Here is a 12,241-nt window from a genome sequence, read left to right on the forward strand (position 1 = left end):
TTCCAGCGCAATTTTAGTATCTCAAAGATGAGCCTTGAAATCGATTTCAAATTTGCTACTGCTTTTTGCTTTGTTGCTTTCTGAGTTCTGGAATGCATTTTTGGAGCAAATCGCCTGGAACAAGAAAGATTCCAACAGTAAGGTCAAAACGTCGTCTTTGACCTATTTCTTCACCAGTGAAATGTGAAATTGAACACCATAGGGTGTTTCACATGGAGTCTGAAAACATACCCAGCACCTGGCACAGTGCCTGTTGCTGCTCCCAGTGTTGACCCTCTCTGAACCTCACTCCTAGGAAACAGTGTCATCAAATCATAAGGTGATACAAAGAATCAAAAAATACCACCCTCGGTACTGAGACATGATGCTTTCTTAGAATTTCTAGTTTTACTTATTGAATGTGTTCTTTTAGTTATAAATTGTACTAGATATCATTTCTGTGCATGCATCAAAAGGAAGATAAAAATGAAATAACTTGCTTAGGTATTCCTCAAAGTTCTTCACATTCACCATTCATCCCTGAGTAACTGCAGCATTCTGGTTTCTCCAAACAGTGTTCTATCATACCATTGGTGATGCAGCAACGTTTTCAGTTCTAAGTTGTTGTTGTTTTTTTTTTTTTAAAGTTAAGTTGTAAGTTCTTTGTTTTGTTTTGTTTTAAAGATAATTGGGGCGGGGGGGTTTCTCTAACCTACCAATGCTATTTGGGTGAGTTTTGGTATCATCAGTGCTTTTGTCCCTAAGATAAAGTATCAGGATTCCTGCTCTATCAAATGATTCCTTGGATGAAGCACGCAGGGGTTGCAGCTATTGGTCTTGTCAACAGGAGAAACAACCACATTCAAGATTTATTTATTTATTTGGGAGGTGGGGTGGGGAGGGGGAGAGAGAGAGAGAGAGAGAGAGAGAGAGAGAGAGAGAACCCACTTGTGAACTCCTATTTGCTGATTCACTCCCCCAAATGCTCATAATGGCAGGGGATGGAGAGGAGGCAAAGCCATTGTCAAATCAATAACTCTTAATTCCAGGCCAGTGGCATCGTGATATAACGGGTTAAGCCACCACCACCTGTGACACTGGCATCCCATTTAGGCTCCAGTTCATGTCCCTGCTGTTCCACTTCAGATCCAGCTCCCTGCTAATGCTCTTGGGAAAGCAACAGAAGATGGCCCAAATGCTTGGGCCTCTGCACCCATGTGGGAGACCTGGAAGAAGCTCCCAGCTCCTGGCTTTGTCCTGGCCCAGCCCTGGCCATTGCAGCCATTTGGGGAATAAACCAGCGAATGGAAGATATCTCTCTCTCTCTGTTTTTCAAATAAATAAATAAATCATTAAATCACTCATAATTCAAATAATAGACTTATAGCCAAAGTGAGGAGCCATTGTGTAAAGCAAATGGCCAAAATTCTTGCTGTAGAAGATCAAAGTTCATCTTGAAAATTTTAAGGAATTCAAAAGACCTAAGAATCCTACAATATTCAGAAGTCTTTTTGTCTTCAAAATAGTGTTGATTCTTCAGGATGCTAGGCTCAGCCAAACCAAAGTTCCTTTATGGATAGCTTCCTTTTTGTCTTTTTTCTTTTAAACTAGTGTTTATTTTCCTTCAACCTCATTTCCATTTCTGTTTCAGATACTGTTTAAAGCAGCGTAAGACCCCTCCACGTTGTTCCTACCCACTCAGTGGCCTGATCAGTGGGAGCTACAGCCCAGTCTTCAGTGGGGACCTGCTGAGTAGGCACAGAGGGCACCTGCATACCCTCCTACCAGTCTGCAGCCTCGGATTGTGTAGCCGTAAACTCAGGAGCTGGGACAGCCCCTTCCCCCTGCAATTCTTCCTAGGTCACATCTTCTGCAGCAGCGGCCTGCTGCTCTTTTTCAGTGTCATCAGGATCTCTGTAGAAGCAGACATGAAGCATGACTTCCCATGGGTGTTCACGGGAGATGGTGCCTCCTGGGCCAGCATCCACCACATCAGACCCACTGCGAAGGCTCCCCTCTTCTTGCATGGGATGGCAATGTCCACATAGCACTGAGGAGAGTCTGCGGGCAACTTCACATAAGACGTGTCTCTGAGAGGCTGGTGGTCAGCCCTAGGATCAGTAACCCCCAGAAGACATGGCTCCCGGAAGGCCACCTTGATCTGCTCCGTGAAGGTTCCAGGTGTGTCACGGGCAGCAATGGGAGTGGCTCCAGTGGCAGCAGCAAACTTCAGCACAGCCCTCTGGCCGGTGTTCCTGGAGGATGTGACACTGACATCAACATGGGTTTCAACAGCAACAGTGGCACGAGCTGCCAACAGGTGCTTCTCTCAGGTCCTCTGCAGATTGGTGATATCAGTGGCATCACTTTTGTAGATGTCCTGTTTCATTTGGAAGTCCAGGTTGGTGCCACCTAGGTGGGTTCCTGCTGCAAGGAATTTGAGGACATTCTCCTCCTCCATTTGCAGGACATCAAGGGCGCTGAGTGTTGTGACAGCTTCCCTTTAAGTTACGCTGGGAATCAAGCACAAAGCCGTATGCATCCCTCACAGTGCAGTGCCGAAAGCTTTCTTTCCATCTTTTAAAATACTTGGGGTGTGTGCTCTGTATTGTGTATGCTAAGGTCAGGTCACAAACTGTATTATGAACCTGTAGTTTCAGAAGGCTTCCCCTTTGTTTGCTTCAAGTAAATCTTCACTTTTATGGCCTCCCCGCAATATGAGGGAGAGGAGGAGGAAGAAGATGGAAGGAGATATGGATGGAGGAGGAGAAAGAAGATAATGAAGAGGAGGAGGAAGGAAAGGAGGAGGAGGAGCTGAACACATAGCTCTTGTTCTGCTGAAACCCTGCAGTTCTATTTTTTTTTTCTTTTTGGACACGCAGAGTTAGACAATGAGAGAGAGAGAGACAGAGAGAAAGGTCTTCCTTCTGTTGGTTCACCCCCAAAATGGCCGCTATGGCTGATGCGCTGCACCGATCCAAAGCCAGGAGCCAGGCGCTTCCTCCTGGTCTCCCATGTGGGTGCAGGGCCCAAGCACTTGGGCCATCCTCCACTGCCTTCCCAGGGCACAGCAGAGAGCTGTCCTGGAAGAGGAGCAACCAGGACAGAACCAGCGCCCCAAGATTTATTTATTTATTTATTTATTTGAGAGGTATAGCTACAGACAGAGAGAGGGAGCGACAGAGCTGAGAGAGGTCTTCCATCCCTTGGTACACTCCCCAAATGGCCACATAGGTTGGAGCTGGGCCAATCTGAAGCCAAGAATCAGGAGCTTCTTCCGGGTCTCCCACATAGGTGCAGGGGCCCAAGCATTTGGGTCATCTTTCACTGCTTTCTCAGGCCATAGCAGAGAGCTTGAACAGAAGAGCAGTGGGGTTAGAACCACCGCCCATATGGGATGCTGGCACTGCAGGCAGAGGCCTAGCCTACTATACCACAGCACTGTTCTTAACTCACTATTCCAGGGAGCACAACAGTCTGTGCTTGGAAGAAACACATTTGCTCGCTCCCTGTCTAGCTGTGAATTTGCTCAATCTGGTTTTCTCATGTTTCTTTCTTTCTTTTTTTTTTTGGACAGGCAGAGTGGATAGTGAGAGAGAGAGAGACAGAGAGAAAGGTCTTCCTTTTGCCATTGGTTCACCCTCCGATGGCTGCCACGGCTGGCATTTTGCGGCCGGAGCACCGCGCTGATCCAAAGCCAGGAGCCAGGTGCTTCTCCTGGTCTCCCATGTGGGTGCAGGGCCCAAGCACTTGGGCCATCCTCCACTGCCTTCCCGGGTCACAGCAGAGAGCTGGCCTGGAAGAGGGGCAACTGGGACAGAATCCGGCGCTCCAACCGGGACTAGAACCCGGTGTGCCGGCGCCGCTAGGTGGAGGATTAGCCTATTGAGCAGCGGCGCTGGCCAAGTTTTCTCATGTTTCTTGTAGCACTCATAAGAAACATCACTTGGGACCGGCGTTGTAGTATCCAGCTCCCTGCTAATGACCTGGGAAAACAGCAAAGGGTGGCCCAAGTGCTTGGTTCCCTTCACCCACATGCGAGACCTGGAAGAAGCTCCTGGCTCCTGGCTTCATTCTAGCCTAGCCCTAGCTGTTGTGACCATTTGGAGGAGTGAACCAAAAGATGCAAGATCTCTCTGTGTCTTCCTCTCTCTCTAACTCCGCCTTTCAAATAAAAGATTGATTGATTGATTTGGTGGCGTTACAGAGAGGCAGAGGGAGGGAGACAGAGAGAGAGGTCTTCCATCTGCTGCTTCACTCCCCAGATGGCCACAACGACCGTAGCTGCACCCATTGGAAACCATAGCACAGTGCGGGATCGGAAGTGGAGCATCCAGGATTCGAACTGGTGCCCATATGCAATGCAGGCACTGTAGGCGGCAGCTTTACCCGCTTTGCCACAGTGCAGGCCCCTCAAATAAATAAATTTTTAAAAAATAAGAGAAAAGATTCCTTGCAGACACTGTGGGTTTCAAATACCCAGGCCGTGGCTGGGTCCCCTTCTTAGTAGTACTTCCACTCGAGAGAGAACATCATAGTACATGTGAGAGACAATGGCATTATTATTTGTGATCTAATTTGTTTTTAAAGTCATTTTCATACATTGGTATATAACCTAAGCTTCTAAACTATTGTTCAAGTGCTTCATCACTGGAAAAGTATTTCATATTCTGGATATGCCCTTGGTAAATCATAGTAAGCCAGAACGAAATTCTGGCTAAGACCAACATTGTTAGCAATTAAAATTATTTTGGGGTAGCATTGTGATGCAGTGGGCTAAGACTCCACCTGCAATGCCAGCATCCTAAATGAGTGTCAGTTTGAGCCCTGACTGCTCCATTTCTCATCTAGCTCCCTGCTAATGCACCTGGGAAAGCAGCAGAGGATGGCCCAGGTGCTTGGGCCCCTGCCAGCCTCATGGGATACCCAAATGGATTTCCTAGCTCCTGGCTCCTGGCTTTTGTCAGGCCCAACCTGGTCATTGTGGCCATCTGGGGCATAAACCAGTGGATGGGAGATCTGTCTCTCAAACTTTTCTCTGTATAACTCTGCTTTTCAAATGAATAAAAAATAATGTTTGTAAGACGTATTTCAAGATTTCTTCTTTTTGGCATATTGTTATTTTCTAATTTTCTACCATGCATATTTATGGAATTAAGAATATCTGCATATGAGGCAAGGTGGTACCAACTTTACATGTATTATTCTATTAAATCCCCCCAGCCATCTTTGAGGTACTATTATTAACCCATTTTGCAGAAAAGGAAACAAAGGCTATGGAGGTCAAATAATTCACTAGTTCTGCTTGGCTGCCTGTTTATATACAAACTGCTAATTCTCCTGGGCTTGGAGTTTTATGACCTATAAAACTGAGATCATATCTGCTTCATCAAGTGTAAGATTTAAGAGAACACTAACTGTGGAGGAGGTCTTGTGTAGAAACGCGTGGCCCAGAGAAAACAACACTTTTTTTTTTTTTAAGTTCTTTACAGATGTCAAAAACAAACTCCTTGCCAGCAGTGTGCAGGAGCTAGCTCAGATGTCAGTTGTGCACACCTCCTCCCAGCTTGGAGTCTTGGAATTGGCCATCACTGTTGTCTGGCACCGGGACACAACACAAAGCAGGGCCTCTCCGCCCAGAGAGCCCATTGTTCCATATTTTCCAGCACACCACATTTCTAGATTGAAAGGTTACACCGAGTGCTGGCTCAGGTCCTGGCTGTACTGCTTCTGATGCTGCTCCCTGCTAACATGCCTGGGAAAGCAGTGGAAGATGGTCCAGGTGTCTGGGCCCCTGGTCACCCACATGGGAGACCTGGATGGAGGTCCTGGCTCCTGTCTTCTGCCTGACACAGCCCTTGCTGTTATGAGCATTTGAGGAGTAAACCATTGGATAGAAGCTTGGGCATGTGCATGCTCTCTCTCTCTCTCTCTCTCTCTCTCTCTCTCTTTCTCTTTCTCTCTGTCACTCTGCCTTTCAAATAAAATAAAACAAATATTTTTTAAAAAGATTATGGATTTACTAGTTGGGCTCAAATTCAGGTTTTATTTAATTATTTATTTAAGTGGAATGATTCAGAACTTGGCTTTGCATGTCATGAGGCCTGTTTTTCCAGCTGGACCATGAAGGAATTTTAAGAATGGAAAGAAAAAAAAAAAAGCCCCAGAAAAAAGACTTTTCCCATTGCAGCTATTTCAATCAGATTAGGGAAACACAAAACACTACATTCAACATCTCTGAGTGTTGTTGTGTTTTTATTTTTTAATCTCTTTGCTGCCTGCTTCAGCCATAAAGTAACCAGATTAATAACTTTTCTGAATAGCCTATTTAGTAGTTCCTCATACTTAAGCCCTGGAGTAGCTATTTCATTAACCACTTTTTCTTTCTTATGGGACCACACCTTTTAAGAGTATTTGGCGAGACCAGTGCTGTGGCGTAGCAGGTAAAACCACTGCCTGCAGTGCCAGCATCCCTTATGGGCGCCGGTTCAACTCCCAGCTGCTCTACTTCTGATCCAGATCTCTGCTATGGCCTGGGAAAGCAGTAGAAGATGGCCCAAGTCCTTGGGCCCCCATATCCATGTGGAAGACCCAGAAGAAGCTCCTGGCTGCTGGCTTTGGATCGGTGCAGCTCCAGTCATTGCAGCCATCGGGGGAGTGAACCAGCGGATGGAAGACCTCTCTCTCTCTCTCTCTCTCTCTGTGTGTGCGTGTGCGTGTGTGTGCCTCTGCCTTTCAAATAAATAAATAAATCTTTAAAAAAAATGCAATAGTTGCACCTTTAAAAAAAAGAGTACTTGGCATAGATATATTTTGTCAAAATAAGGCCATATTGGTCAACTTGATCTCAGTGGCTGGATAGGCTTGCCTTTCCCTCACAATAAAATATCAGCAAGTCCCTTATTAGCGTTCAAAGAAATGGAGGAACTTTCTGGCAGTTCACTGTGTCTCCCTGAAACGCAAGCATCTAGCCGATGGGCAACTGAAGGTTAAAGTCCTGCTTCCCCCCACTCGCTCACTGGTCGTTGTCCAACCGGTCCTAGCCTACTAGCTTTTTCACAGGAAGATCCGACTGCCCCACCCATACCCAGACTAGGAAGCAAAGCTAGGGTGTTCTTTGATTGGCCACAGGGTTAGACACCTGATCAAAATTAAGCCGATCAGCTTTTCTCAGCAACTTCAGTTTACATACTATATTAGTTTCCCAGGACTCCTGTAACAAAGTGCCACAAATTCAGTGGTTCAAGACAAAAGAAATTCATTCTATTGCAGCTCTGGAGTCCAGAAAGCCAAAATGAAGGTGCCAGTAGAGCCATGCTCCCTGAGGGCTCTCATCTGCTCCATGCCTTTCTCTTACCTCCTGGTGTTGTCGGTGATCCTTGGCATTCCTTGACTTGTGTATGCCTCACTCTAATCTCTGTCTCTGTCATCACACAGCATTCTCCCTGGGCGTCTGTCTTCATGTCATCTTCCTTCTGTGTGTATCTGTGTGTGAGTTTCTTTACCAGTTGTATTGGATTAGGGTTCATCCTAATGACCTCATTTTCACTTGGTTACATCTAAAAAGACCCTATCTCCAAATAAGGTCACATTCACAGGGATGGGGGTTAGGAGTTGGACATATTTATTTGCAGCGCACAATACAGACCCAACGAATACCGAGAAGGAAGTGAAAGCTAGATATTTGGGGCAGTGGTTTGTAAATAACCATGTCAAGTCCAAGATGGGTGGACAGAGGGAGAGACAGGTGAAGAGATGTGCAGAGGGAGACAGCAGGAGTCTCAATGGCCTTCCTCAAGCCTGGCACCTTACCACTTCCACCTGCCACTTTCTTCCTTCCTGTGCAGAATTAGAGAGAGCACAAACCCAATGGAGAGAGCCATAGCCCTGTGACCTCCACCACCTTCTATAGCCCGGGCTCAACCTCCCTACAGGTGTATGCTCCGGGTAGGCTAAGTTATTTGGTTTTGTGAGTATGTGTGTGAATTGAAGACTCCTGTTTTCCTGTCATCCATGACTACTTCAAAAAATTCTTGGAAGGGCCGGAGCTGTGGGTAGAAGGTTAAGCCTCCGCCTGTGGCACCAGCATCCCATAAAGGCGCTGGTTTGAGTCCCAGCTGCTCCACTTCCAATCTGGCTCCCTGCTAATGGCCTGGGAAAGCAGTGGAAGACGGCCCAAGTACTTGGGCACCTGCACCCGTGTGGGAGACCCAAAGAAGCTCCTGGTCCCTGACTTCAGAACAGCTCAGCTCTAACCATTCTCGCCATTTGAGGAATAAACCAATGGATGGAAGATCTTTCTTTCTGTGTCTCTGTCTGAATCTCTGCCTCTCAAATAAATAAAAACAAATCCTTTAAAAAATTATTGGAAAATGGAACTAAATGATAAGTTTATTTCTACTGCAAAAGCATGGAAATCCACACAAAGGAAGACTCTTCAAAAACTCCATGCCTACTAGAACTACACAGGGCTTTCAAAATACACTTAACTTGGGGCCAACGCTGTAGCAGAGTGGGTAAAGCCGCTACCTGCAGTGCCGGCGTCTTATATGGGCCCTGGTTCGAGTCCCAGCTACTGCTATTCCAATCCAGGTCCCTGCTAATGCACCTGGGAAAGCAATAGAACAAGTCCTTGGGCCCTGCACCCGAGTGGGAGACCCGGAAGAAACTCCTGGCTCCTGGCTTCAGATCAGCTCAGCTCTGGCTGTTGGGATCATTTGGGGAATGAACCAGTGGAATGGAAGACCTCTTTCTGACTCTATCTCTCTCTGTAACTCTGTCTTTCAAATAAATAAAATAATTATTTTTTTAAAAAAAAGAATGGGAAGGAAAGAAAGAAGAAAAGGGAAAATAAAGAGAGGCAGATAGAGACAGCTGTCACTGCTCAATAATCTAAGAAATCAAAATATAATTATGGGATACCCTTGAATTTAAGGCCTAGTTCAGCTCTTATCAAAGTTTAACTTACACATGAATCAGCTGGGGATTCTGTTGAAGGGAAGATTCTGATTTAGCAGCTCTAAGGTGGGGCCTGAGATTCCAAATTTCTTACTGACTCCCAGGGAGTGCTGCTGCTATTTCTTGGCTCTTGTTTTCAACAGCAAGACTCAGCAGTCTTGCCACAGTCATAAGGGCTGCATTGAGGCAGGTGCTGGGGTGCAGTGGGTTAAGTCACAACTTGGACTCCTGTAATCCATATTGGAGTGACTGGTTCAACTCCCAGGCACTGCACTTCCGCTAATGCTCACCCAGGTAGGCAGCACACAATGGCCCAAGTGCTTGGGTCCCTGCCACTCATGTGGGAGATTCAGATAGAGTTCCTGGTTCCTGGCTCTGGCCTGGCCCAGTCACAGCTGTTGGGAGTATTTGGGGAGTGAACCAACAGATGGAAGATCTCTCTCTTTCTCTTTGTCTCTCTCTCTCTTCTCATTCTGCCTTTCAAATACATGAATATAAAAACCTTTTTAAATGGTCAGCACTGCTTAAGGAATACATAATTTTGTAAGTCTTTGACACTGTTGTAGATCCCCCAAATCTGAGTCTACTGGCTTGCTGCGCAAGGACAATCACTGACGTGGGGCAGTGGTGGAAGAGAGTAGGTATTTATTTGCACAACTCAGAGCAATGAGTCAGGCATGCGTTGCTTGATTCCCAGTCTAGAGGGTTAAAGGGAAAGGATCCTGGGGACCACAGCAGGGGTTGAGAGGTGCACATTCAGCTCCTGTGCAGCTCTCCAGTCGGTCTCTGGTGCTTGAGACCTTCCATTGGTGACATTGGTTACATCATGTCTTTCTGGGGATTTCGATGGTGGCAAGGTGGTCTCTAGCAGCTACTGCAGATGGTAATTACTTTTTGCTCAAGGCCTGGGGCTCCTGGAAAGACCTCAAGACAAAATCAAATGACAAGTTGTTATCTATAGAGGAGATAAATTACTTCACAGCTCCGGTAATCTGGGGCTGTGCAGGGCTGGCAGCACCACTCCCTTAATTTAGTGAATAAATTTTAGTGAGAAGGTGATTTGCAATCATACAACCAAAAAGCTTTACACAAAGGGAGGGAGACTGAGAGACTGCGGGAGACCAGGGCTGGTCATTTCTGTCATTTACATCAAAGGTGCTGTAGATAGGGTCGGTCCTAGCATGTGTGATCTGTGTGTCGCCTAATATTCTTGAGCTGGACAATGTACTTTCAAGAGCTTACAGTGATGGAGCACTGACTAAACTTCAAGATGATGCCAGTCCACGTAACCAAAGAATTACATTAGCATCTAGCATCATTGGGTTGCCCCTTACACAAAAGCCCCTGCAGATTATCAGGTGCTGCAATCCTGGGCTTGAATTATCTCCTTAAGAAGCCACACCCTGCAGTTGTGTAGTAACTTTTACGAAAGTACTCACCAAAGCAAACTGAATGTGGGAAAACATTTGCACAATTGGTAAATATCAGACATCAAGCCTACGATCAACGTCTTTGGTTCCAGTTTCATTTACCTTTTCCCGTAACATGTTTGTAGACACCTTAGATAACTCACCCAATGTTTATGCCATTTCTACAGTTGGTAAGCAGAGAAAACAGTATCTAAAGTCCATGAGAGATGTTACAAAAGAGTGAGTTGGGCAAACTGTGTCTGAAACGGAAAAAAATTGGTGTAAATTGGGTGCATTAGTATCAAATACAGAGATAAAGTCTACAGATTACCCACGCCAAGTGGAAATGAGGCTGAGCTAAATTGTACCATGTCACTTTAGATTGCACAGACCTTTCTTTTGATTATGTAGATCCAATATAGCTTGATCATTTGGGGAAAATGTCCTCCCAAATGTAGTCTTAGTTGCTGAAATGGTAGATATTTTGTAATAATAGTATCTACTATGATTTATAGTTTTATATATATATATGATTTATAATTATTTATAACAAGCTCCTCTCTGCCACATCTGAGTTCATGTTAATGAGGTGATTTTTGGAAAGTCCCTAGATAACCACACGGTGGGTTCCAAGGGAAGCAGCCTGTTCTCAGAGGGTTGGAACTCATAGCCCCACCCTCCACCTACAGAGAAGGAAGAGGGAATGAAGGTTGACGCAACCATCGATGGCCAATGATTTATTAATCATGACTCCATAACCAAGTTCCATGGGGCTTCCTCCTGGACTTTCTTCCTTTCTGGGTGAATATGAACACATCCCCATGTCATGATGGTGGCACATCCCAGCTCCTGTGTTTGGGGCCCTTTCAGATCTTGCTCCATGGACCTCTTCTTGATCTGTTCATTTGCATCCTTTAGGATATCCTTTATAACCAGCTAGTGAATGTGACTCCCTGAATTCTGTGGTTCTCTCTGGCAAATGAATAGAACCCAAGAAGGGGGTTCTGGAACCCTTGTTTTTATCTGATTGTATGAGGAGATAAACTAATAGGCCAGGTCCCCATGGGAATGAGAAAAGGGAAATATCTTTGTTGTTGATAAATATTTATTTATTTGAAAGGTAGAGTTAGAGAGAGGTAGAGGCTGGTCTTCATTGCTGGTTCACGTCCCAGATGGCTGCAATGGCTGGAGCTGGGTCAGGAGCCAGGAGCTTCTTCTGAGTGGAGCAGCAGGGGCACAAACCGGCTCCCATATAGGATGCCAGCATTGCAGGCGGCGGCTTTACAGGCTATACCACAGCACCAACCCCAAGGGCAAAGTCTCTTTAAGAATGCACAAGGGGCTGGCACTGTGGCACTGTGGGCTAAGCCCCAACCTGGGGCGCTGGCATCCCATTAGAAGGCTGGTTCATTCCTGGCTGCTCCTTTTCCAATTCAGCTCCCTGCACGCTTCTCCCTCAAAGCTACCTTTAGCAAGATAAAAGTGCCGATCCTACCCCTTCTGAGTTTCTAGTTTTCTCATGAGAACAGAAAGTTACCTAACCTTCCATTCTGCTTTTTTGTTTTATCCTGAGTAGGCTAGACAGAATTGCAAGTCTGGGCTTCTGATGGGTTTTGTCCACGCCCTTTGATTGTTCCCCGAATCATGCTTCAAAGACTCCTCTCCTGCTTCAGATTTCCTTATTTACTTGAGAGGGAGAGACAGAGAGAGGGAGAGACCGAGAGAGAGAGTTCTTCCATTCACTGGTTCACTTTCCTAATGGCTGTAATGGACAAAGCTGAGCTGATAAAGCCAGGAGTCAGGAGCTTCTTCCAGGTCTCCTATGTGGGTTCAGGGGCCCAAGCACTTTGGCCATCCTCCACTGCTTTCCCAGGTGCATCAGCAGGGAGTTGGAT

At 46.0% G+C, this 12,241-nt stretch overlaps 1 pseudogene; it reads right to left on the reverse strand.

The window, feature by feature from the left end:
• Positions 1–1,502: 1,502 nt before the first annotated feature.
• On the reverse strand, positions 1,503–2,721 carry LOC100358596 (small ribosomal subunit protein uS2 pseudogene; annotated as a pseudogene).
• Positions 2,722–12,241: the final 9,520 nt, after the last annotated feature.

Source organism: Oryctolagus cuniculus, chromosome 11, assembly GCF_051225735.1.
Source record: "Oryctolagus cuniculus isolate XC-2025 breed Fujian yellow rabbit chromosome 11, ASM5122573v1, whole genome shotgun sequence".
Taxonomy (NCBI): domain Eukaryota; kingdom Metazoa; phylum Chordata; class Mammalia; order Lagomorpha; family Leporidae; genus Oryctolagus; species Oryctolagus cuniculus.